This window comes from Eurosta solidaginis, chromosome 3 (assembly GCF_040869045.1).
Source record: "Eurosta solidaginis isolate ZX-2024a chromosome 3, ASM4086904v1, whole genome shotgun sequence".
Classification (NCBI taxonomy): domain Eukaryota; kingdom Metazoa; phylum Arthropoda; class Insecta; order Diptera; family Tephritidae; genus Eurosta; species Eurosta solidaginis.
Window position 1 is genome coordinate 207,657,910 of NC_090321.1, and position 25,998 is coordinate 207,683,907.

The 25,998-nt window shown below is 35.6% G+C and overlaps 1 protein-coding gene across 4 annotated transcripts in view; it reads left to right on the top strand.

Moving 5' to 3' along the window:
• Positions 1-25,998, top strand: part of KCNQ (KCNQ potassium channel) — a 245,457-nt gene that overhangs the window by 66,558 nt on the left and 152,901 nt on the right. The window contains exon 2 of one of the 4 annotated variants that reach the window (XM_067774904.1): positions 16,205-16,339. The exons of the other annotated variants lie outside the window; for them this stretch is intronic. The gene's annotated coding sequence lies outside the window, so the exon portion shown is untranslated. The remainder of the gene's footprint in view (positions 1-16,204; positions 16,340-25,998) is intronic. 4 annotated transcript variants of the gene reach the window in all.

Genomic DNA, 25,998 nt, shown 5'->3' on the forward strand with positions numbered 1-25,998 from the left:
TAAGTTTCTGTGTGAAAACGGTATAAGTGTGTTATCGATTCCTTTTCGAAGTGTTGATTGCTATAGACGAGTTATTGGTTTGTAATCGATGAATTTGTGGCGTGTTATAGATTAGTTTTTGACGAATTCACATTTTGTTTTACTTTATTGTCGGTTTGTTATTAGCGTGTTTTCGACCAGTTATCGATTTTTTATCGAAGGGTTTTAAATTTCTTGTCGATAACAAACAAGCATGATACAAATAAGGCTATCGTAGTGTTTGTTATTTTTTCGAAAGCTATCGATTTTTAATCACCTCCCAACGAAAGGTTTTCGATTTCTTGCCGGAGTGTTATCGATATATAATTTTTCATCGTACATGTACCGATGGCATTTCAATATGGAAACCTGAAATGACCCAGCAGATATCCGAGCTGAAATCGAATTAGGCTACGAATTTAGTTTAGATATGGTACCAAGGTCCTTCCGAAAACATCCCTAGCTAATTATTCAAGGGTAAAAACCAGCTGCTTACGCACCTTAGAAAATTCTAAACGGAAACTGCTTTAAATGTTCTCATTTAAGCTGTGATGCAAGCCAGAGAAGTTACAGAGCCTTATTCAAAGGCGCCGTTTAAGAGGTCACTGGAAAATATAGTAGTTAGCAGCAGAACTCAACAATGATGGCACAATCTATTATAAGAGCCTTCAATTGCTGGCGTATGATATCTTTGATCTTAGCAAACGCGCCGTAAGTTCTGCCTTCTCTGAATAGGATAAGGATGCAAAAAAAGTGAGTCTTGCGGCAAATGAGGAAAAGGCGAAGTACTTGATGTCATCCAAGAAGGAATCAGTGCATTCGCGCCTCGGCAGCCACGTCGCCGCTGACAGAAATAAACCCGAGATGGTGAAGTATTCCACCTATCTGGGAACTAGCAATGTCAGCTTAGAATTCAAACAGAGAAATCTTGCCAGCAAATGCTACTTTCGATTAAGTAGGCAACTGAAAGGTAAAGTCCGTAAAGATCTTTCTCGACAAAAAAAATTACGTCCTACAAGTCGCTAATTATACCCGTCCTAAATCATGGGCGAGAGAAGATAAAATATCTTTAAAAGATTTCTCAGGAAAATTTATGATTCTGTCCGCGATGCTTACGGTAAGTATGGAAGGATATATCATGATCAGCTGTATATGCTTTACGCTGATAAGATGATAGTGCAACGAATAAAAGGCCAAAGGCTGCGCTGGGTAGGTCGCGTTATGCGAATAGACGAAGACACTCTGTCCAAGAAAGTATTTTATCAACATCCGTATTTGGATGCAGAGTGAGTGAAAGACCTCAACTGAGTTGCGGGAGGCAGGTCAAGGAAGACTTGATCTCCCTTGGGGCTTCCAATCAGTGTCAGCTGTCGCGAAACAGGTATGTTACAAAATGACCAAAATTACCAATTAATGATAATAATTAGGCACTCGCGGAGGCGGCGGCTTTGGCGAGAAAATGTTGACGAATTTCCTGTATTCTATGCGCCGATATAAATGACACTAAACTGAATCGCGAATCATACTAAGCTCTGTCTATACTCCCCGGCTCTTGGCTTCTCTTTCCGCCTCTTTTCTTTGCCCCTGACTCTATAAATCTCACACTTAGTCTCTCTCCTTCTACTATCCCTCTCGTAAAAATATTCTTAGAGCCTCCATATCTTTGATGGATGTCTATAGATATGCATAACTACATATAAAGTAAGTAACCAAACCTCTAGGAGTTTGACTATTGATGCCAACGGCATGCAATTTTTTCAGAAAAGAAGCCACAAAGCTATTTTTCGACACACCCTCATGTTGCATGCACTTAGATATGAAATTCGCACATGTAATGCCCTACAACATTGTTTCGAATATTCATGCGCGTACACTTCCACTTATCTTCATTTTAAATATGCATCCTCAGTCGTGCTTTTAAGCGTTTTATCATCTACTGTTGATTTGAATTTCGCGTTTCGATTTTTTTTTTTGCAAATTTCGCCTTTTGCCCTCTTTGCACATTGCTCGTTAGTTGAGTCACAAAGTTCATGTTGAGTGTGTTAAATTTGAAAACTGTTTCAGCAGGTCCTCATACCAATCCTCTATCAAGCACCCATTTTTGTTTACTCTTCCATTAACTTTATACGCTCTGTTGCTTCATATTCTCATTCACAGAATTTTCCAGTTTTCTTCTTCACCTTTGCGTTGCACAAAATTTCAAAACAATTAGACTGCTTGTAATATTTTGCGAGCGTGCCGTATGCGTAACTTTTGACGCTTTTAGATGTTTGAATGCATGTATTTGTGTACATAAGTTTGTGTATGTAAATATATTTATTAACTAGAAATAGATTTCATATTTACTCTTGGTATCATTGCGATATTTGATTGAAAGTGTTTGCTGACGCAAATAATAGAAAAAAGGATTACCATTTCGTAACAAAAACGTCCTTACTTACATGCACACATAGGTACAAACATTCACACGTATGTACATATATCATCGCACTATCAATCGACATGTAATGTATAGGTAAGATGTAGGAAGCTTTGATATAGCAGCGAGCTCGCTGCCAACCACAAACATATTTAAATACAATCAAACTTTACCTTCTTTTCTGTTTACGCGACTTTTATTGCAAACCCAGTAGTGATAGCATATACAGCGTTCATTCTAGAAGTTTAGATCGGATAAAATACATTAATGTTCAAAGATTTTGATATCCTCACTAGTCGAAAACATATTGTTAGCTCCTTTGACTTAACTCTGCTTCAAAAATTGTATAGTTTCACAAATGTACAATTAAGGTGACGTGGCAACCATTTTCAAAAATACTTTTCTGGAAAAAACCATGCCCACCCCGTCGAGATATCTTTAGCTAAGCACCTATACTAAAGGGTTTAAAGTGTCATGTGCGAAATATGTAACAAACGTCTTCAAATAGGCTATGTATAAAAAATACAAATAATAATGGTAGGTGGCAACCCTTATGCGTTAGCAAACTTATTTATTCGTATTACCATAAGACGTGAAATTCCTTTCATTTGATGCATAGGAAAGTATATTTCATTTTATTTTATTTCAAACAAAAATAAGATAAAAAAATTTTAAACACTTCCTTTATATAAATGGACAAAAATCAGCGAAAAATTTCTCCTTATATAAAGACATATTCTTGCTGAACTTTGATTTTTAAATTTTGACATAGAAATTGCAGAAATATTTACTTGGATTGGAAAGTTGGTAGGAAAGGAGATATTATTAAACAAACAAAATTGCGCTCCACCTTTATATTTTTACTTCTCGTAAATATTTTTGCAATTTCTATATCAAAATTTAAAAATCAAAGTCTAGCAAGAATATGCCTTTATATAAGGAGAAATTTTTCGCTGATTTTTGTCCATTATATAAAGCAAGTGCTTAAATTTTTTTTATTTTATTTTTATTTTCTCCTTTTCTTTTATTTTCTCGGTGTCTTAACCTTTCCGTTAAGTTTTACGCTTGTAGCTCAATGAGAACTTACATAAAAATCAATCCCAAAATTCTCTGCGTTCCGTATGATTTTTCTAAATATTTCAGTCCGTGCGCCCCCTAGCGAAACTTTTTGTATTGTGTCATCGGCTGTCATGGACCTCTGAATTAAGCTCTAAATTTTTAGCCTCTAGCTGATCGAGAAGTTAGTTAAAACCTGGTTTCAAATTTCCAAATTATTATCAAATTTTTTCGATCCGTACGCCACATAACGAAATTTTCTTTCTCCACCTATCGAATCTTTTTTCCTTTTGTTGCATTGTCTCGGTGTTCTAACCTATGTGTAAAGTTTCACGTATCTAGCTGAATGAGAAGTTACTTAAAAATCGATTGTAAGATTTGTATGAAAAGCGGACAAACAAATTATTTCGATCCGTGCGCCCTCTAACGGATTTTTTTTTCTTTTGTTGCATTGTCGCGGTGTTCTAACCTATGTGTAAAGTTTTACGTTTGTAGCTCAATGAGAAGTATCTTAAAAATCGATTACAAGATTTGTATGAAAAGCGGACAAACATTCAACAGACCTAATATAAAGGAAGTAAAAACTTAAAAACAAGTGGCAATATTGTGAGAACATTCTCAGGGGCAACATCTATGAAAAAACAACCTAATTCGAGTTAGGATAATAGTGATATTCTGGCTTCGTAACAGAAATCCGTTACAGATCTCCCTGTGGTACTTACTCATAGCCCTAGCGCCAAATGGTTGCTACAAAATATAGGAAGTTTCAATGGTGATTTGTGACTAGCTTTTCAGATAAAGGTCTATGTATCGCCATTATCCTAACTCGAATTAGGTTGTTTTTTTTTTTCAAATTGCCACAGATATATATATAAGACAGTGTCGGTCGGCAGACACCCTGAGAAAGTTAAAAAGGGGACAACGCGTCCCCTGAAGTAGGTAGCCTTGTCTAAGGATCTGGCTTCCCTACGAGATATTGTATGGTAGTCTGATTCCTGTGTAATAGCAGTAAGCCCAAAAAAACCGAGCTCTTTTCACGACGAAGTACCAAATTCATGTATCAGATCACTCGGCTTTAACGAAGTAGCGGTAGTACTGTTGGACAGGTTTAAGTTCATTGGGACTAAAATTGACAGCAAAAGAATAGACATAAAAAAGTCTTGACTCCTTTTATATCGTTGTAGTGGGTACATTCACAAAGACCCTATACAAAGATTGTGCACTGGATGCATAAAATGATGATCAAACTTTTTTCATTTCAGTCGAACCACAGTTTGGAAGCAGAGGAAGGGGAAGACCTTCACTAAGTTGGGAGAGGCTGGTGGAGGAATACTTCACCTCTCTTGATGCTCCCAATTGGCGTCGGTTATCGCGGAACAGGGACAGCTGACGTGACTTGTAACCTACGCGCTTAAGCGGCAATCAATGATGATGATGAATGAAGATGACTAGGATTCTGGTGGACTGCTGTCACAATAGTTTACACATAGCGGAAACCCGTTTAGGTGCTGTTAAATGGAAGTGGAATTATCGAGACACTTTTCGCTTGACTCTCTATTTTTTGCTAGAGCTATGCGAAACTCTTTGGCCAGGCTCTACTCAGTTCTATCCTTGTCTAAATCACTCATATTCGCACCAACATCGTTGTTGTAGTATAACAAGTCAGCTTCTCCTACAAGGGTAGCTATCACTTAAGTTTACTTAACCGCGTTGCATCTTACGGATACCCTTTGAACTCGCTACTGGGAATATGACCTGTATGAAAGTACCTTTAAATGTATTCGTATGTAAATATTTTTTTTTATGTCAATTGCCTACCACAAGTGCATACATCGTTGTTGTTGTTGTAGCGCCGTATGGCACTTCGTTGCTGTAGACTTTTCTCCACCAATGGTGAAATTTCAGAAGCGAACACGTACATACATACCAACTTATTAGTGGTACTCACCTGCTATCTTGGCTTGCAGATTTTCGTAATTGAGTAGCCTTAAGTGGCTTGTAGTGGATCTAGACCCTAGAGTTGTACTTAATGGGGCTTCATAAATTAATAACAATAGTGACATTCAAGAACACTTGAGGTATTTTTATTCATTGACATTCGCGTTGGCACAGGACCTCGGACAGTTGGAAAATGGTGTGGGCGACTCTAACAAAATGCTAAATATGAATATTTTTACCAAAGGAAATTTTGCAAATTGGATATTGCAGGGCTTGCACGTGCGAATGGCGAAAATAGACAATTTGATATGAGTGAATACTTGCACGTAAGAATGCAATACAGGGTGTGTGAAAAATGTTGTTCAACTTAAAAATATATAACACGACTCGCAGGAGGACGAAGCGAGTAGAAAAAATATCTAACCCGATCGGTGTTGGAAAAGGGAAAAAGCTATTTGGGAAAATAGAGATTTCACAAATTTTTGGGATTTTAGGTTATAACTTTTTAGCTGGGAAGCTTTTCCTGGCAGAAATACTCTCGGAGTGGTTGCCAAACCACCGACACCGATTAGAAATTGTTGTAGAGTATTTTGCTGTTACGGGCATTTCGAGGTTATTGAGTAGGTCTGAAAATTGGATCTTATCTATTTCCATGCCCGAAAATGATAAGGGGTGACCCTTTAAATTTTTTAAAACACAATTTTGTGTTTTTATTTTTTTGTGAAACAACATTCAAAAATACATACAACCCTCTGAGACTGGGACTGAGTATAAGGGATGAAGGAGAAAGTGACTGAGAAAGAGATACACTTGGACGAAGATAGAGAGATAGAGCTAGATCAAGCGGGAGAGGCAGAAGGAGCTAAAGGGAAAAGAAAGGATAAAAAATACAGGCAGAGAGAAACAGCCGCGTAGAGAGGAGTGAAGAAGAATAAAGCAAAGAAAATAGAGCGGGAGGGAGAGTAAGAAGTAAAAACTTCTTAAAAGTTATGCAGCTAGACTAATCTTAGGACAGAATAATCAAATCAATATTGGCATGTTATCGATTTATTAACAACCGGTTATCGATTTTTAATAGAAAGTTTATCGATGTGCTATCAAAAAGTTGTGGATTTGTTAAAATAGTGATTGATTTACCATCGATCGTCTGTAGAAAACTTTGTTGGAGCATTGCAAAACCCTCTCAGCAAGATAAAGTTTTTCTCTCAATTTTTCATGACACATGCGATACTGGAGAGCAAAGAGAAAAGTAACAGCTGAAGCAGCAAAATATTATGCATCCGGCCCATAGGAAAATAAAATCGTTCGCCAACGGATATTCAGATGATGAGCACTTTCGGAGTAATCGTTAAATCCTTAATAAGGGTAAATTGGAAAAGAGCCTTCAACAGCTCACTTAGCTGGAATTCGGTTTATTAAGACGATATTTGCTCTGCTAATCGGAATCAAATGCAATATCTTTTTTTGGTTTGTACTGTCCAAAAAAATGGAGGAAGCGTGCTTAAGCTTAATATATATATTGATAGTCAGGTGGCGATTAAAGCAATAATCTCACACAGTGCTTCATCGAGAAATGTTCTGGAATGCAAAGAAGCATTGGAAAAACTTCGCCCATGCCTGACCATACATCTCTTCTGGGTAACGGAAAGGTAAAGATAAGGCCGATGAGTTGGAAAAGGAGGGTGCAACACTCGGTGAAACGACTGTAGACACCCCAATCCGTTTGGGAGAAATTAAAAGTATAGAGGAGCTGCATATGATCCATCAAGCAGGAATGGCGAGGACAAAAGCGGGGAGCTGCAAAATTATCGTTGGGTTATTGGTTTGTAAGATCATGTGCAAAGCCTACGATATTAGACACACAAAGTGGCTCATATCACTGAAATGAGAAGACTTAAGGCTCACAATGGGCATACTAACTGGACACTGCTTTCTGGCGTCACATGCTTATAAAGTTATGTGTCGTCAGTAAGGCGTAGGAAGTGCGAGCTGCAGGAAGAAACGGTTGAACACGTTCTGCGTTCGTGTGCTGCGCTCGCCAGGTTAAAGCTCTAGTTATTAGGGGCGGCAGAGTTGCCAGATCTCGAGGCAGCAATAAAGCTAGGTCGTTATAAAACGTCTAGTATTTGCCAAAAGGTCGGAATTATTCTATAACATAAGTCTTGGTACCTGATTGGGATTCTTCTGTTTTCTCTCCAAACAAATTCTGGGAACACTATGGACATATTCAGTCTGTGTGTGGTCTTTATTGACTAGTCAGCTCAGCCTAACCTAACTGTCCAAAAAAGAAGCCAAAACGGCCCTCTCATGAGGGAGACGAAGGCTTAAAATATTCCTAAAAAATAAAATTTGTCTACGACCATTCATCGGTTTATATAGTTTTTTATACTTTTTTATAGATAGTTTGAAAAATCTCAATTTAATTCTGATGGAAGCATAGAAAAATAAATTTTAGTCCTATGTTGATCACATTTAAATATAACCTGGGGCCTTATTGTGTAACTCTATTCGAATCGAAATGCGATTCGGAAGTTGTCAAATCACATACATTTATTTTTATTTTTTTTTTTTTTCAATTCTGAAAGAAATTTCTTTCGAATCGAGTTACATAATAAGCAAGTTGGTATTAATTCCAAACACTTTTGTGTTGGAATACATAAAAAAGTTCTGAAGCTTCAGCTTTAAATCAAGTATATATTCAAAACCCCATTCAATGGCGTCACTTTCATGCTAACTTTGCGGGCTTAAGACATAACCCAAATTAGGTAAGGTTAGATTAGGTTGAACTGGCCGGTCAATCAAAAACTCGCATAGACTGAATTAAACCAAATTAAGTTTTTCATATATTTATTAAGGGCCAGATTATTTAAAACGCGGTGAAACTTTGCGTCTCAGTCACTCACATTCACAGTGACCACTATATGATATCAAAAATTTCATATGGGCATTGAGGTTATACTCCCACTCACTGAAGTGAATGAATGCTATTACTTGATAGGAATTTTGGTTCACACGAGAAAAAATGAATCGTTACGTTATACATAATTTGTCTCTTGCGCCACGATTCTAGTGTGGTAACAACATTCTTCACCACGGTAACGAAATCATGTGGCAACTTGTACACCCTTTTGGTATTCTACCCGCGAAAGTAGCCGGAAAATTTTTTACCCACAAAAGTAGGTGGTTACATCGAAATAACCACACACAGCTGTTGTTTAGAAAAAGGCAAAACTGAAAATTGAATTGTAAGCGCAAATAAGTAAAGACAATAGTAAAAAAGTGTTGCCTCTTGCTATACATATTTGTTTACATTATGTACTTTCACAGAATAAATTACCTATGTACCTATATAGAAACTTATCATGCATAATATGAATATAAATCGTCCCGTTTATTCGTTAACCTCGTATCTACAAGTGAGACATTTTTGGTAAAGCGAACATGGTTGCCACAACATGTTTTCATTTGGGACAAAAATTTATCGAAAAAAAGTACCAAATTTTTTGTTTTATTTTATTAGTATAAAATACAAAATTTTAGGATGATTCCATATACAATTTTACTAAACATAGTGAAGACGTTCCTTTAATTCAAGCTTAACAAACAAATATATGCATGCAACCAAAAATGATACTATATTTTGACATAGGATAAGTCTATGTCTTCCACCAACCAAACGTTGTGAACCTAGTTTTGGTCACAAAGCTCTTGGTTCTAGCATTATGTTGTTGATTGCAATGAAATAAAATGTATAGTGCAGTTAGGTTTTAGTAAGAAACGGTTCAAAATTTGCCTTCTGGTGTTGCCGAACTATGTATGTGGAAAACTCAGTAAATCATAAATGAAACTAGGCAATTTTGTTAGTGGTATTTTTATAGATGCTTACTTTTTCCCTTAACATTTAAACTTCATATCAGAACCTAGATTCAGTAAGTGTGAGTTTTATCCCACGCCTCAGGGGTTCTGCTAGTACCTACGGGAATAATTTTATATAAAACATTTCTTCCGAAATCAAATCTCTTTGCATTTGCTTCCTTCTGTCTTCGAGTTAAAATATTTCTTGTGCCAAGATACTTAGTTTTCAATTACCTTGCGTGGTTTAACACCACAATAGTCCTGGAATTCCTTGAACTCATTGAGCTGGGTGAGAGAGATTTAAATATAAAAGTGCCAAAGGAGAAGTAAAGCATAGAATTTCTTTGTAAAAGTTTTGAAAGTGTTAGGCTCACGGCAGAGTGCTCGCTATAAGCTATGCTAGGCGAGAAGCAATTTTTATTTTCATATATTTTACATAGTGTTGTATAACCGATCGAAATATCTAGCCGTTATTAATATTATTATAAAACAAGAGTTTTTTTTTATTAGTCGGTTATTTCATCAACAATTAACGACAATGTGTTTGCCAACACTTCTCTTTTTAATGCCTGGCATAAATTATATCCTAGGTTAAATGTTATTGTTCTGGTACATTTTACTGACTGAGCAATTTTTATGGTGAGAGTTCCATTGAAGTAAATTAAAAATTATATGGGGGCTAACGAAGTGTGGCAAATTTTTGGGCAATATTGTGAATTTTTATCTGAGTGAAAAAGAAAGAAAAGTACCAATCGTGGCTACTGCCTAAAAAGGACCAAAGCTGAAGAAAAGGGACCAGCGCACCAAATGGGGTTGGAACGACCATTTTTGGTTCAAGGTAGCAACCGTGAAAGCGAAGAAAACTACCTTTCAAATTTCTCCACAGACACTGGTGAGTTTCTTGGTGATGACAACGTTACCACTTGGGCCAGAATCGCGAATAAAAGAACTGGTAACGATATTCGGTTACATAATGTTCTGGAAACTATTTTACCGATAACGCTCAGAATCGGGGCGTTAGTGTAAAAAAGTTTTGAATTTGGGCTAAAATTTTTAACCGCGTATTTGTGCTACGTACTTTGCTCCAAAGTTCCGTTAAATCCTTTTTTCACTGATTCCTAAATCACTCAGGCAAAATAATACAAATGAGCTTAGAAATGAAAAGTATGTGTCTTGATGTTTCATCTAGAGCAAGAATCATTCCGCCCTCAAACAAATTCCCCCAAATCGTTGCACACTGCTAGCAGCACGAAAATTGTAGGCCTTAACCCTCAACAAATTTAATTATCAACTTGAATAGCAATAAGTGAAACAACACCCTGCTATCCAAAATATATTTTCGTTTTCGTATAGCCACAAGGGCAAAGTATACATTAAATGTTTAGTTAGTAACCATTTTAGAGTGTAATTAATTTCATCTTGCAACATTTTAAATGTTTTTGTTGTTTATTTTGTGAGGTATATACACTTATACAAATTTCTGTAAACTTTGCTATTAAAAGTTCATAATTTCCAATTTCTGTGTTTAATTTAATAGTTAACACCTTTAATAGCTTTTTGAACAGAATTAGAATTTGTATAATTATTATTAGCCCTGAAATATTTCTTTCTTCTTTTATTTTCAAGCCAATTATTTTGTAACACCCGTTAATCCGATAATAGAAAGCCTTCGGCTATTAACTAACAATTTTTTTGTTTTTTTCCGCTTTAACTAAAGTATTTATGTATATTTGTTAGATAAGACACTAAGTTAAAATAGAATAATACCGCTGAGAGCAATCCAAAATATTTTCGACGTCATAATTGGCGTCATCCACCTCCTCCCACTCTTCATCACATCTAAGTAAACACCAAGTTTTTATACCTTTCAAGAAAATGAAATGGTATATTAACTTCGTCACGAATCTCTAAATTGTAAATCCTTAAATGAAAATAGATACACCCACCAATAACTATACCGAAATGATCAGGATGAAGAGCTGTGTTGATTTAGCAATAACCGATTTTTCAGAAAAGAGGATTTTTGTTATATCTTCCTCAATTTATCAGATTAAAGCTTCAAACTTCACCATATGCTTTCATATCTTGCACATATTAATTTCTGCAGAAATGGATGAGATCGGTCGTATATATAGCATGTATCCCTTACAACCGATTGTTCAGATAAGAAACTTTTCGTAATTTCTGTCCCATTTTAACATCTAGTGGCTTCAGATTTCACGAAATGCATATATGTATATAGCATATATTGTTGTTCTAAAAAAATTATAGGGATCGGTGGTAGATATATTATATCCGCCATGTAAACTGTCATTTTTGCCCCCCACCCTTTTTTAATGGCTGGAAGCTTCAAATTTCATCAAATACCTGTCCGTCCGGAAGCACGATAAATTGAGTAAATATTGAGATATCTTCACCAAATTTGGTACACGAGCTTATCTGGACACAGAATAGATTGGTATTGAAAATGAGCCTAATCGGATGATAACTACGCCCACTTTTTATATATATAACATTTAGGAAAACACAAGAAACCTAATTATTTAGTAAATGACGTATGGATTGATATTGAGACTCTAGGTAAAAATTTTAAAACATTTTTTAAAATGGGCGTGCCACCGCTAACATATGATAAAATTAATTTTACATATACTATTAATCATAAATCAAAAATCGGTAAACCTATCGTAACAAAATTCGACAGAGAGGTTGCCTTTACTATAAGGAATGCTTTGAAGAAAAATTAACGAAATCGGTTAAGGAACATGCCCACTTTTATATAAAAGATTTTTGAAAGGGTCGTGGACCTATAAAATAAGCTATATATCTGCAAAAAAGAGCTTTATATCAATGGTATTTCATTTTCCAAGTGGATTTATAACAATAAATAGGAAAACCTTGAAATTTAAAAAAATGGGCGTGGCCCCGCCCCTTTTATGACTAAGCAATTTTCAATGTTTCGGGAGCCATAACTCGAAGAAAAATTAGTTCAGAATAGAACCATATGCATTTCAAGTGTACAACTGGTTATTTAATGTTCGGTTTCACCCTAACTTAGACTTCCTTACTTGCTTATTTTATATTTATCTTAAAAATCGTCCCACCCTTACTTGTTTTTGTCTTTTTTTACTTTCACTAACGTTCTTATGTATATTTGTTAGATAAAATACTAAGTTAAAATAGACTAATACCGCTGAGAGCAATCCAAAATATTTTCGACGTCATAATTGGCATTATTCATCTCCTCCCACTCTTCATCACATCTTAAGTAAAAACTAAGTTTTTATACTTAGCGTGCTTTGCACACAGAGTATATTAACTTTGATTGGATAACGGTTGGTTGTACAGGTATAAAGGAATCGAGATAGATATAGACTTCCATATATCAAAATCATCAGTATCGAAAAAAATTTGATTGATCCATGTCCGTCCGTCCGTCTTTCCGTTAACACGATAACTTCAGTAAATATTGAGATATCTTCACCAAATTCACCAAATTTGGTACACGAGCTTATCTGGACCCAGAATAGATTCGTTTTGAAAATGAGCGAAATCGGATGATAACCACGCCCACTTTTTATATATATAACATTTAGGAAAACACAAGGAACCTAATTATTTAGTAAATAATAAACCTAGAATGTTGAAATTTGATATGGGGACTGATATTGAGACTCTTGATACAAATTTGAAAAAAAATTTAAAATGGGCCTGGCGCCGCCCCTTTTATGACTAAGCAATTTTCTATGTTTCGGGAGCCATAACTCGAAGAAAAATTAACGGATCGTAATGAAAGTGGGTACACAGATTTTCCCTGTAGCAGAAAATATTTCTAGTAAAAATGGACGGGATCGGTTGAAGACCACGGCAACTTAGATACCTATAAAACAAGTTTAAAAGGGTCGTAGACTAGAATAATAAGCTATAACTTAGCAAAAAATAGTTTTGAAACAATGATATTTCACTTAGCAAGTTTTATTGCAAAAGGAAATGGGCACATTTTTTTTAAAGGGGCGGTGCCACGTGTTATGTAGAAAAGTAATTTTTCTGAAATGAAATGTACAATTAAGTTTCACGCTGAGTATATAATGTTTGGTTACACCCGAACTTAGAAACCTTTACTTGTTTATTTTTATTTATCTTAAAAATCGTCTCGACCTTACTTGTTTTTTTTGTTTTACTTTAACTAGCGTACTTAGGTATATTTGTTAGATAAAAGTCTAAGTTAAAATAGAATAATACCGCTGAGAGCAATCCAAAATATTTTCGACATCATAATTGGCGTCATCCACCTCCTCCCACTCTTCAGCACATCTTAAGTAAACACCAAGTTTTTTTAGTTAGGTTTTATTCTCATTCAAGCTTGATAATATTTTTGGCTGCTACAAATTGATTGCTCTTTGCAGTGACTTGAGGGTTTGGTGCGCTTTAATTAGCATATGGAGAGGGCGAAAATTTTGAAATAGCATGGCTGGTAATTTAAGGTGGATCAATTTGTGTTTCGTTCAAATTTAGCAATTTGGCTTTAAGATACATGCAAATATGGAAACAAACAAAACTGAATAAACTTGCGCTTAAACATGCAAAGTGGTCTTCGTCCGAAAAATACAGGTCTGAGTATCAGACAGAGACATCTTTACCAGAGACAAATAAATTTGGGCTTTTTGAGATGAGCTCCTTGGCTTTTTATCGATAGCAGCAGATATCGACAAGTTATTGTATTATAACCGATAATTGTAACATTGTAATTTTAATTTATTTATTTTTAGCGCTTTTTGAGGCCTAAATTAAAATCCTAAATAAAATTCAAAATAAAAATTTCATTACCTAAATTTGTTGAATATGCTGTGGGAATACCTATCGATTTCGATCGGCATATCGACAAGCCTAACATAAAGACGAGCCCGAAAATCATTTTTATGGGAGATTGGAAAGAACGGGTTTCCAACCTTCTCTTGCTCCCAGCTTAAGATAACAAATTTTATAACATCTAATTTTTCCAATTATTTTTGTTATTTTATACTGTTGGATGTATGAGTCTCCAATCAACTCATCCCAAGATATATTGGGATGTTGGAAAGAGAGTTTCCAATTACTCGCTATTTCAACGCCTGGTTAGATTTAGTAAGAATTTGGCGGAATACATGAAGATTTTAATCAACACTGCTCAACATATGATGAGAGATAGGAAAAACGTGCTTCCCGTACTCCTAGTATTTTGCTACTTCAGCTGCTACCATTCTCTCTTTGCGCTCCAGTATCGGAAATGTCAAGAAAAAGAAATAGAAAAAACTGTATCGCATTGAGAGGATTTTACAATGCCCCAATAAAGTTTTCGGCAGACAATCGATGGTAAATCAATCACATCAATTTTTAAAAAACCTATAACTTTTTGATAGCGAATCAATAAATTTTCGATTACAATTTGATAACCGTTCGAGAGCAAATTGATATCATGCCGATAAGAATTTGGTAGCTCGTAGATGCTTCGTCGATAGCACACCAAAAACCCGCCATAACCCGTCGATAGCAAACCGATAATTCCTCGACAACAAACCTTTAACACTTCGATAACAAACTGATAACATGTCGTCCGGTTTCGGCTTTTACTTTTAATCTTTCCTTTCCACATCCCTCATTTTCTATGACAATAATCATAAGCTTCGTTATTAAGTATGATCCACATCTTTATCGGCATTGTTGTTATACTGTTCTTTCTTCCTCCTCTTTTTATACTCAGCTAAGCAGAGCTCACAAAGTATATTAACTTTTTTCGCATACCGGTAATCCGTAACGGCATAAACTAATCGAGATAGATATAGACTTCTATATATCAAAATGATCTGGGCGAAAAAAGAAATTCATTTAGCCATGTCCATCCGTCCGTCCGTCCGTCCGTCCGTAAACACGATAACTTGAGTAAATTTTGAGGTATCTTGATAAAATTTGGTGCGTAGGTCCCTGGGCATTCATCTCAGATAGCTATTTAAAATGAACGAAATCGGAAAACGCCCACTTTTTCGATATCGAAAATTACGAAAAATTAAAAAAATGCCATAATTCTATACCAAATATGAAAAAAGAGATGAAACATGGTAATTGGATTGGTTTATTGACGCACAATATAACTTTAGAAAAAACTTTGAAAAATGGGTGTAACACCTACCATATTAAGAAGAAGAAATTGAAAAAGTTCTGCAGGGCGAAATCAAATGCCCTTGGAATCTTGGCAGGAATACTGTTCGTGGTATTACATATATAAATAAATTCAATCGATCTGGTACATCCAACGATTCCTGAATATGACTTCTAATTGAAGTCGAAATATCGATAAATAAAAAACGACAATATATAACATATACAAATAAACAGTTTTCTTTGTTTGTTATTTAATATTGTATGGCCTCGAGCTCGACAATTTACAAACATTTTTACAAAATAAAGGCCAAAAAACCAACAAAAAAAATTAAATAAATTAGCGGTAACCGACAGATGATGTTCTGGGTCACCCTGGTCCACATTTTGGTCGATATATCGAAACCGCCTTCACATATACAACTAAGGGCCACTCCTTTTAAAAACCCTCATTAATACCTTTAATTTGATACCCATATCGTACAAACACATTCTATAGTCACGTCTGGTCCACCTTTATGGCGATATCTCGAAAAGGCGTCCACCTGTCCACTAAGGCCCACACCCTTTTAAAATACTCTTTAATACCTTCCATTTGAAACCCATGTCATACAAACACATTCCAGGGTTTCCTTACGTTAATTTTGCTAAATGGTGATTTTCCCTCATTTTGTCTCCTAAGCTCTCAGCTGAGTATGTAATGTTCGGTTACACCCGAACTTTCATCTTATTTATATTTAATTCTTCTTTTTCTTTGCGGTTGTTGATGTTGTGTCATTTCAGAGTGTAACCATCCTTAAACAATTAGATTCCAGCAGACGCAACAAAACCATTTCTCAGGGTTGAGGTTAGGTTCAACACCTTCACTCCTCTTCTGTTCCAATGGGATAATGGGATAACAACGAAATTACAGCCCAGGTACGTATAAACAGCTGACGTAGTAATCGTTTCACTTTCTCCCTTAGGTATCATAGTTTTTTTTTTTTTTTGCTTTTGTTAAGTGATTCCCTCTTATCTCGCTTCTGTGCGAATATCGTACTCTTCTATTATTTCCCCAGCTAGAATATATAAAGGTATATTTCCCACACCAATCCAGATATGTCTTCTGCGGAAAAGGTGCTGAAGTAATTCGCAGACGTTTCGAATGTGCTGCAATAAGGAGAGCTTACTGACAATCATTTTTCCTAAATATTTCGTTGAGCTGCGTATTTCAATTTGTAGGTCCGCAATTGTTATTTAATAATAGCGGGGATCTACGACCTCGTCGGAATAAGATGGGATACCTATTTATGTACGATGCCAGTGACCGGGCTTAGCGTGTGCCAGTTCCAAACCCCAAACTACTTCGTCTGTTAACTTTACCTCTCAGGCAATTCCTCCAGAGATCTAGCTGATATTGACTTATCTTGAAAGAGCATTCTCGTCCCTGAAATATTTCATCCCACCTGGCTGAGCTTAAAATATTTTTAACATCCAATATGACCAGCAAGTTTATCGATTTTGCTTGGTGCTACACTGTCTTAGCTTTATTGACTGCGTCTATCAGCTATAAAGCTGGCGCACGACGACGGAGACTTTTGGTCTCCTTTTCCATTCGAAATAAGAACTAGCCATGCGGTCTTTCATCTCTTGGGGAAGTTTTTTATTTCGAGATGTTTGCTGTGAATTTCAGCAATGGTTCTGTGCAGCATTTTGCAGCTAGCAAATAATTGTATGCGTAGATATTTCGTCAGTTCCTCGAACTTTTGTTTTAGGCTCTTTTTCATGGAATAGTTAGATGTGGTGGTCGTCTTAAATGAAGTGCCAATCCTCCTTGAGGGGTTTCCATAAGTAAATCTTGCTTCCAACGTTGTCCAAGTCTAAGAACTGGTTGGTTTAATGGAATTTCTTCCCCTGGCGTGACGATGCACTTGCTCGCCAAGTAATTTCCAGCACGTCCGCTGGCTTCTAAGGTACATGAGATGATCCTATAGACTTTCTAACTTACCAAAACAGCAAGAAGCAGAAATCCAGTAAGTTATTACAATAAGCAGAGGAAGATTTTCAGCTTTTGGGCTCTCAATTGACGTCAGTTTACGCAAAGCAGCTATTCAAGACGCAACGTGCGACGCAACGATCAAAATCGCTTATGCGGCAAGTTCGAATTTTTGGTAATGGCGAACTCACACCCTGTATTTTTCGTATAGAGCGTTTATTTAGTTGAAAGAATGGGTATGCATTTACAATTGCATAAATATATTAGTTGTAATTATTTATATTATTTGACATTGTCGCCAGCCAGTATTATTGAAATAAATGATTGTGTTAATGGTCTGACACATATGGAAATAAACCGCCAAACGTACATTCTTCTGCATGACTGCGTTTACAAATATGTCTGCCTGCCATAATTAACCACTACATACTTGCAAAGTGCACAAGGACTACAACACTACGTCGTATAGTTAGGCTAAGACAACCCTAACAAGTAAAGGTGTCTAAGTACGGGTGTAACCGAACATTATATACTCAGCGTGAGCTTCAATTGTACATTTCATTTCAGATAAATTACTTTTCTGCATAACACGTGGCACTACTCGTTTAAAAAAAATGTCTACCCATTTCCTCTTACAATAAAACTTGTTAAGTGAAATATCATTGATTCAAAACTATTTTTGCTAAGTTATAGCTTATTATTTTCGTCTACGACCCTTTCAAAAATCTTTTATATAAAAGTAGGCGTGGTCTTTAACCGATCTCGTCCATTTTTCCTAGAAATATTTCCTGCCATAGGGAAAATTTGTGTACCCAATTTTATTACGGTCCGTTAATTTTTCTTCGAGTGATGGCTCCCGAAACATAGAAAATTGCTTAGTCATAACAGGGGCGTGCCACGCCCATTTTTTAAAATTTGAAGTTTTTCCTATTTATTGTTATAAATCCACTTGGGAAATGAAATACCAATGATATAAAGCTCTTTTTTGGAAAGATATAGCTTATTTTATTCGTCCACGACCTTTCTAAAAATCTTTTATAATAAGTGGGCGTGATCCTTAACCGATTTCGCTAATTTTTCTTCAAAACATTCCTTATAGTAAAGGCAACCTCTGAGCCGAATTTTGTTACGATAGGTTTTACGATTTTTGATTAATAATATTTGTAAAATTGATTTTATCACAAGTGGGCGGTGCCACGCCCATTTAAAAAAAAATTTTTTTTTTTTCAAATTTTTATCACATGTCAAATTTCAACATTCTAGGTGTATTATTTACTAAATAATTATGTTTCTTTTGTGTTTTTCAAAATGTTATATATATAAAAAGTTGCGTGGTTATCATCCGATTTCGCTCATCTACAATACCAATCTATTCTGGGTCCAGATAAGCTCGTGTACCAAATTTGATGAAGATCTCTCAATATTTACTCAAGTTGTCGTGTTAACGGACAGACGGATGGACCGACGGACGGACATGGCTCACTCAAATTTCTTTTCGATACTGATGATTTTGATATATGGAAGTCTATATCTATCTCAATTCCTTTATACCTGTACAACCAACCGTTATCAAATCAAAGTTATAATACCCTGTGTACAAGTACAACGGGTATAAAAATATGCATAAATATTTACCTACGCAAATACTTAAACCATTATCATACAAGGAACTTTATCCCTCACCACCTCACTACACAGTAAAAACTAGAACTGAATTGAGTGATTTGTTCCCTATAAATAAAATTAGAAATCATTTATTCACTCATTAAAGTATTTTATAACGCAGCTTTACTGTATAACACACATATGTGTTATTTTCTTTGTGCTTCTCAATAACTTTACATTCGCATAAGTTCTTGTAATATAAACAAACTTTCAGAAATAATCAAAAGAGCCGGCGTACGCCACCATCAAGCTGTCAAGTCATTTATACTCGTTTTTATGCCAGCAAAATATGAGTATGTGTTAGTGTGGATCTGTGCCTGAGTGTTGATGGACTATTTGGTTGAGTGAATGTACCCAAATTTTGAGTGATTGAGCAAAGGCGGGAATTGTTGCTTTAGCAATTGTAGTGGTATTTGTGTAAACGCGCTGATGTATGAGATGAAAATTTGTACGTTTTGATTATAGTGGGGACTTATAAAAGTGCGTAAAGCTGGAGACATTGGTGCTTTATCGGTAACCGTATCGGTAACCTTATAACAGCTGATTCGACCAACCTTATGAGAATCAATGCAATCAATTATTGGTGCCGCTAAGGTCGTAACCGTGTCGTAGCCAACCAATTGGGTTTTGGTTTACCGTCGTAACGATAAACAGCTGATTACGTTAGGGATACGGATACAGCGATACGACATACGGCACCAATGACTCCGGCTTAAAGTTCAAATATATAACTCATCACAAATCACCTACCCAGATTGCGCATTGACGAGTTCAAAATAGCTTCGTTCTGCGCGTCTACGTCACAGTTGACCCTTGAGCGAATGAAAAAAAGAGTGAGGAAAAAGAGCTAAAGAAAAATGGTCAATTCATACGTCATAAAAAACGGCTGATCTAATGTTTACATGCGCAATGAGCAATCTTCTTTTGTGATTTGTGATAACTCATACAAATTTTCAAAGCATTTATAATTATGAGTGCGAAGTACAAGACTCATGTAAGATTTCTATATGACGGAAATTACGTGCCGAATGCCAAAAGTGTATCATCGAGGGCGCGAAAAAAACTGCAAACTCCACTTTTCATTCAAAACGACTCAGTTGAGTTTTTTCTTTCCACTTTAGAATTTTTTGATGTCGCAGAGGTGAAATATCGACGGCTGAGTTGAGTATGAACCTTTTTCGACCGCAATTTAAAAAAAAAAAAACAAGTTATGTATATGTTGTTGTTGTAGCGATAAAGATGATCTCCGAAGATTTTGGGGAGTTTTATCGATGTTGAAGGTCCTTTGTCGGATATGCATAGATTCGGTACGTTCCGGTAGCAAGCACTATTAAGGTATAAGCCCGACCATCTCGGGAATGATTTAATATGGCCACATTGAACCTCCAAGGCCATCCAGCTCCACATCCTCTAGTGCTATAATAAACTTAGGATCGTCAGAGCTGCGTTCGCTAAAGAAACAGGATTCGCCACAGGTAAGTGAAGTTGACAACTGGGTTGAAAAAATATATAGATTGCCCTTCAGAGGGCTGCGCTAAACAAAAATATAAAAATTTATGTAAGGCCCGATAACCTCCGAAGAGATCGAAGGCCGTGCTTCTCTTCCAATTTGCGTCATGCTCCCCTTTTTTTCCTACAAATTGGCGGGATGGGGCCTACTTGTTTTATTACGACCCCGAACGGCATCTGCAAGCCAGATAAGTTTTCAATAAGAGCTTTTCATGGCAGAAATACAGTCGGAGTGCTTGAAAAACACTGCCCAGAGGCGACCCCGCTTAGAAAAATTTTCTTCTAATTGAAAAAACTTGTTTCTAAAATTTTTGATGTTGCTTTTCCCGGCGCGCGAACCCAGAATCTTCGGTGTGGTAGGCGGAGCACGCTACCATCACACCACGGAGGCCGCCACACAGCTCCTTGAATTAGTGGGGTATTTCAGTCCCCTAGCGCGCTGGGTTTAAAAAAATTTATCTCAGGATTAGGTCGAAGATTATCCCATCGCATAACCTTTATGATAAACGATCTATCTATCGTCAAAATGTATTGACTCTGACATTACGACGTTTTTGGAATAAATTTTGAGGTAAGACATTCTACAAAAAGTTCTGAAGTGGGGTGTTTTTCAAAAATTGGACGTCTTTGAAACGACAACCGCAAAAGGGTGTGTTGTTGTTGTTGTTGTAACGATAAATACAATTCCCGAAAGTTGGATGGAGTGGTTTCGATGCACCGTTAAGGTACTAGCCCGACCATTAATATGACCACATGGAACCTTCAAGGCTATCCCCTCCCCCACCCCCTAATTCCATGGTGAACTTGAGGTCGCCAGAGCCTCGGCTGCTAAATATGTACATGATACATTGATATATATAACAGGATTCGCCTCGCGTAGGCGAGGTTGATAATTGGATTGCAGAAGCTGTGAGTTGCGCTTATCAACCCCTTGAATCCCCGTTAGGGTATGTTGACAGTCGTAATTGTATGAAAATGCGCTAGTAGCGGATTGGTTTTATATCCGGTAAAACTAACACTAATGCTCAGGGGTGTGAGTGCCGTAACAACAACAACGCCCTTCAAATATTTTCTGGATGGAATTCCTACAAACTAATCTCAAATCTTATCTTACATTGAAATCATACAATGGTTTTTAATATTTTCAAACGAACGACGAAATTCTGTGAGTCCCCACCGTAGCTGTGAATGATTGCTTTCAGCATGCGGTGGTTTTAACAATAAATGGCCAAAAAATGTATATATTCACAAGTGGTCAAAAAGTGGGAACAACAGCGACAAGAATAGTATCATATGAAACTGAAAACAGCAACAATGAAAAAAGCAACAAGAACAATAAATACAACTCAGTGAAGCTTTTCCATCTACATTTTTAATACATTTTTAATTTTCATAGGTGCAATGTGCAATATTTTTCCAATATTAAACATTTAATAAACTTCAAATTTTTTCCTTATTTCAACCATGCAACCTTTGGGCAAACATAACAAAAACTTCATGAAGCTTAAAATATTTGTACCTTTCATGAAAATGGGATAGTATATTAAGTTTTTCACGAATCTCAAAATTGTAAGTCCTTAAAGGAAAATAGATAGACTTATCAATACAGTATAATGAAATTATCAGGATGAAGAGCTGACTTGATTTAGCCATGTCAGTCTGTATGTTTGTATGCAAACTAGTCTCTCAATTTTTGAGATATCTTGATAAAATTTGGTGAGCGGGTATAATTAGGTGTCCGATTAGACATTTGCCAGAACCGGCCGGATTGGACCACTAAAGCATATATCTCCCATGCAACCGATTTTTTCAGGAAAGAGGATTTTTTCATATCTTCCTCATTTTATCAGATTGAAGCCTCAATTGATGTCTGAAAAAATGGATGAGATCGGTAGTATATGTATATAGCATACTCGTATACCCCCACAACCAATTGTTCAGATAAAAAGCTTTTCGTAATTACTGCCCCATTTTAACATCTAGAGGCTTCAACTTTCACCGAATGATTACGTAAAGAGCATTCATTGTTGGCTTAAAAAATTATATAGATCGATCGTATATATGGTATATGTCCCCTACAATCGATTGTTCAGATACGAAACTTTTCTCAGTTTCTAAACCATTTGAACAGAAGCTTCAAATTTCAGCAAATGCTTACGTATATAGCATACATTCATATCTGAAAAAATCATAGATATCGGTGGTATATGTATATAGTATATACCCCATATAAACTGTAATTTCTGCCCCCTTTTTAGCGGCTAGGAGCTACAAATTTCATCAAGTCCTTATGTGTTCGGCATATATTGTTGAGATAAGTCATAGCTATTTCATACAGACCACAAAAAAACGTGAAACTTCACATCCTCACACAAAGTACCTACCTATTTTTTATTTATCTTAAAAATCGCTTAGGTATGTACATTGGTTCACTATATATTTCATATCTTATATAGTCGATTATTTGGATATTACGAACGTTAAGTAACTTAGCCTGATTCTTCAGTAGTTGGTTAAAGCGGCAGTTACCCACCGACGTGTGCCGTACGTACGGACGTTTGTCGTACGAAACACGTTTGACCGAACCCTCAAGCCCGTAGGAATCAATGTGTGCGTCTGTGTACATTTACATAATATATTTCTGTGTGTATTGTTTACAGCAAAGCACTGTTGCCATTGTCCCCTTTGCATGCATGCTTATGCAAACATCAACTTTTGGAATTACAATGTTTCATTGTGCAAATGGGATAAACAAATACTGAATAAGAATTTCTAGTTCATTTATTTGTAACCTTCAATTTTATATAATAATTTTAGGATGATTCAACAAAATTTTAAACAATCATTAGGCATTTATGTATAATAACTGCAATTGATCCAAAATTAGCACACAAAATGTTTAATAGGCAACTCTGTCTTGTGAGAGAGCGATCAGCTGACATGTTCTTACGGAAAAAATTAAAATTGTATGATTTTTTAATAATCGGGGATTGCCCATATTGCTTTTTTTTTTTTTTTTTTTTTTTTTTTTTTAAATGTATGAAAACATTTATTTGAAGCAATTTTTTAATTTTATAATTTATTTAATAATTTGGGAAAAATTTAAACAACGTGACATCAGGACGGACAAGGCGACAGCTGTTTCGATTATACCTTGTAAATCTCTTCAAAGCCTTTTCTCCCGGGAGTGGGAGTCGAACTCGCACCCCTACGATAGTTGAAATGGTTGTAAACGCATTCAGCTACGTCATGCCTGTTGTGAAGTCTTTCCCAATTGCCTTCTTTATGCATATTTTAATCTTTTACACATTGCATACTTCGTATGCAATTATGTGTTAAAGCTATGCTTGGTACGGCGGTTTTCAAAGAAACTTTGGTTTTTTTTTGTTGCTGTTTTCGTTCTATTTATAGAACTACAACGAATTAACCAATTTTGTCTGTTTGTATGATTTTTTAATAATCGGGGATTGCCCATATTGATTTTTTTTTTTTTTTTTTTTTTTTTTTTTTTTTAAATGTATGAAAACATTTATTTGAAGCAATTTTTTAATTTTATAATTTATTTAATAATTTGGGAAAAATTTAAACAACGTGACATCAGGACGGACAAGGCGACAGCTGTTTCGATTATACCTTGTAAATCTCTTCAAAGCCTTTTCTCCCGGGAGTGGGAGTCGAACTCGCACCCCTACGATAGTTGAAATGGTTGTAAACGCATTCAGCTACGTCATGCCTGTTGTGAAGTCTTTCCCAATTGCCTTCTTTATGCATATTTTAATCTTTTACACATTGCATACTTCGTATGCAATTATGTGTTAAAGCTATGCTTGGTACGGCGGTTTTCAAAGAAACTTTGGTTTTTTTTTTGTTGCTGTTTTCGTTCTATTTATAGAACTACAACGAATTAACCAATTTTGTCTGTTTGTATGATTTTTTAATAATCGGGGATTGCCCATATTGCTTTTTTTTTTTTTTTTTAAATGTATGAAAACATTTATTTGAAGCAATTTTTTAATTTTATAATTTATTTAATAATTTGGGAAAAATTTAAACAACGTGACATCAGGACGGACAAGGCGACAGCTGTTTCGATTATACCTTGTAAATCTCTTCAAAGCCTTTTCTCCCGGGAGTGGGAGTCGAACTCGCACCCCTACGATAGTTGAAATGGTTGTAAACGCATTCAGCTACGTCATGCCTGTTGTGAAGTCTTTCCCAATTGCCTTCTTTATGCATATTTTAATCTTTTACACATTGCATACTTCGTATGCAATTATGTGTTAAAGCTATGCTTGGTACGGCGGTTTTCAAAGAAACTTTGGTTTTTTTTTGTTGCTGTTTTCGTTCTATTTATAGAACTACAACGAATTAACCAATTTTGTCTGTTTGTATGATTTTTTAATAATCGGGGATTGCCCATATTGCTTTTTTTTTTTTTTTTTTTTTTTTTTTTTTTTTTTTTAAATGTATGAAAACATTTATTTGAAGCAATTTTTTAATTTTATAATTTATTTAATAATTTGGGAAAAATTTAAACAACGTGACATCAGGACGGACAAGGCGACAGCTGTTTCGATTATACCTTGTAAATCTCTTCAAAGCCTTTTCTCCCGGGAGTGGGAGTCGAACTCGCACCCCTACGATAGTTGAAATGGTTGTAAACGCATTCAGCTACGTCATGCCTGTTGTGAAGTCTTTCCCAATTGCCTTCTTTATGCATATTTTAATCTTTTACACATTGCATACTTCGTATGCAATTATGTGTTAAAGCTATGCTTGGTACGGCGGTTTTCAAAGAAACTTTGGTTTTTTTTTGTTGCTGTTTTCGTTCTATTTATAGAACTACAACGAATTAACCAATTTTGTCTGTTTGTATGATTTTTTAATAATCGGGGATTGCCCATATTGCTTTTTTTTTTTTTTTTTAAATGTATGAAAACATTTATTTGAAGCAATTTTTTAATTTTATAATTTATTTAATAATTTGGGAAAAATTTTTAAAAATTGCATACGAAGTATGCAATGTGTAAAAGATTAAAATATGCATAAAGAAGGCAATTGGGAAAGACTTCACAACAGGCATGACGTAGCTGAATGCGTTTACAACCATTTCAACTATCGTAGGGGTGCGAGTTCGACTCCCACTCCCGGGAGAAAAGGCTTTGAAGAGATTTACAAGGTATAATCGAAACAGCTGTCGCCTTGTCCGTCCTGATGTCACGTTGTTTAAATTTTTCCCAAATTATTAAATAAATTATAAAATTAAAAAATTGCTTCAAATAAATGTTTTCATACATTTAAAAAAAAAAAAAAAAAAAAAAAAAAAGCAATATGGGCAATCCCCGATTATTAAAAAATCATACAAACAGACAAAATTGGTTAATTCGTTGTAGTTCTATAAATAGAACGAAAACAGCAACAAAAAAAA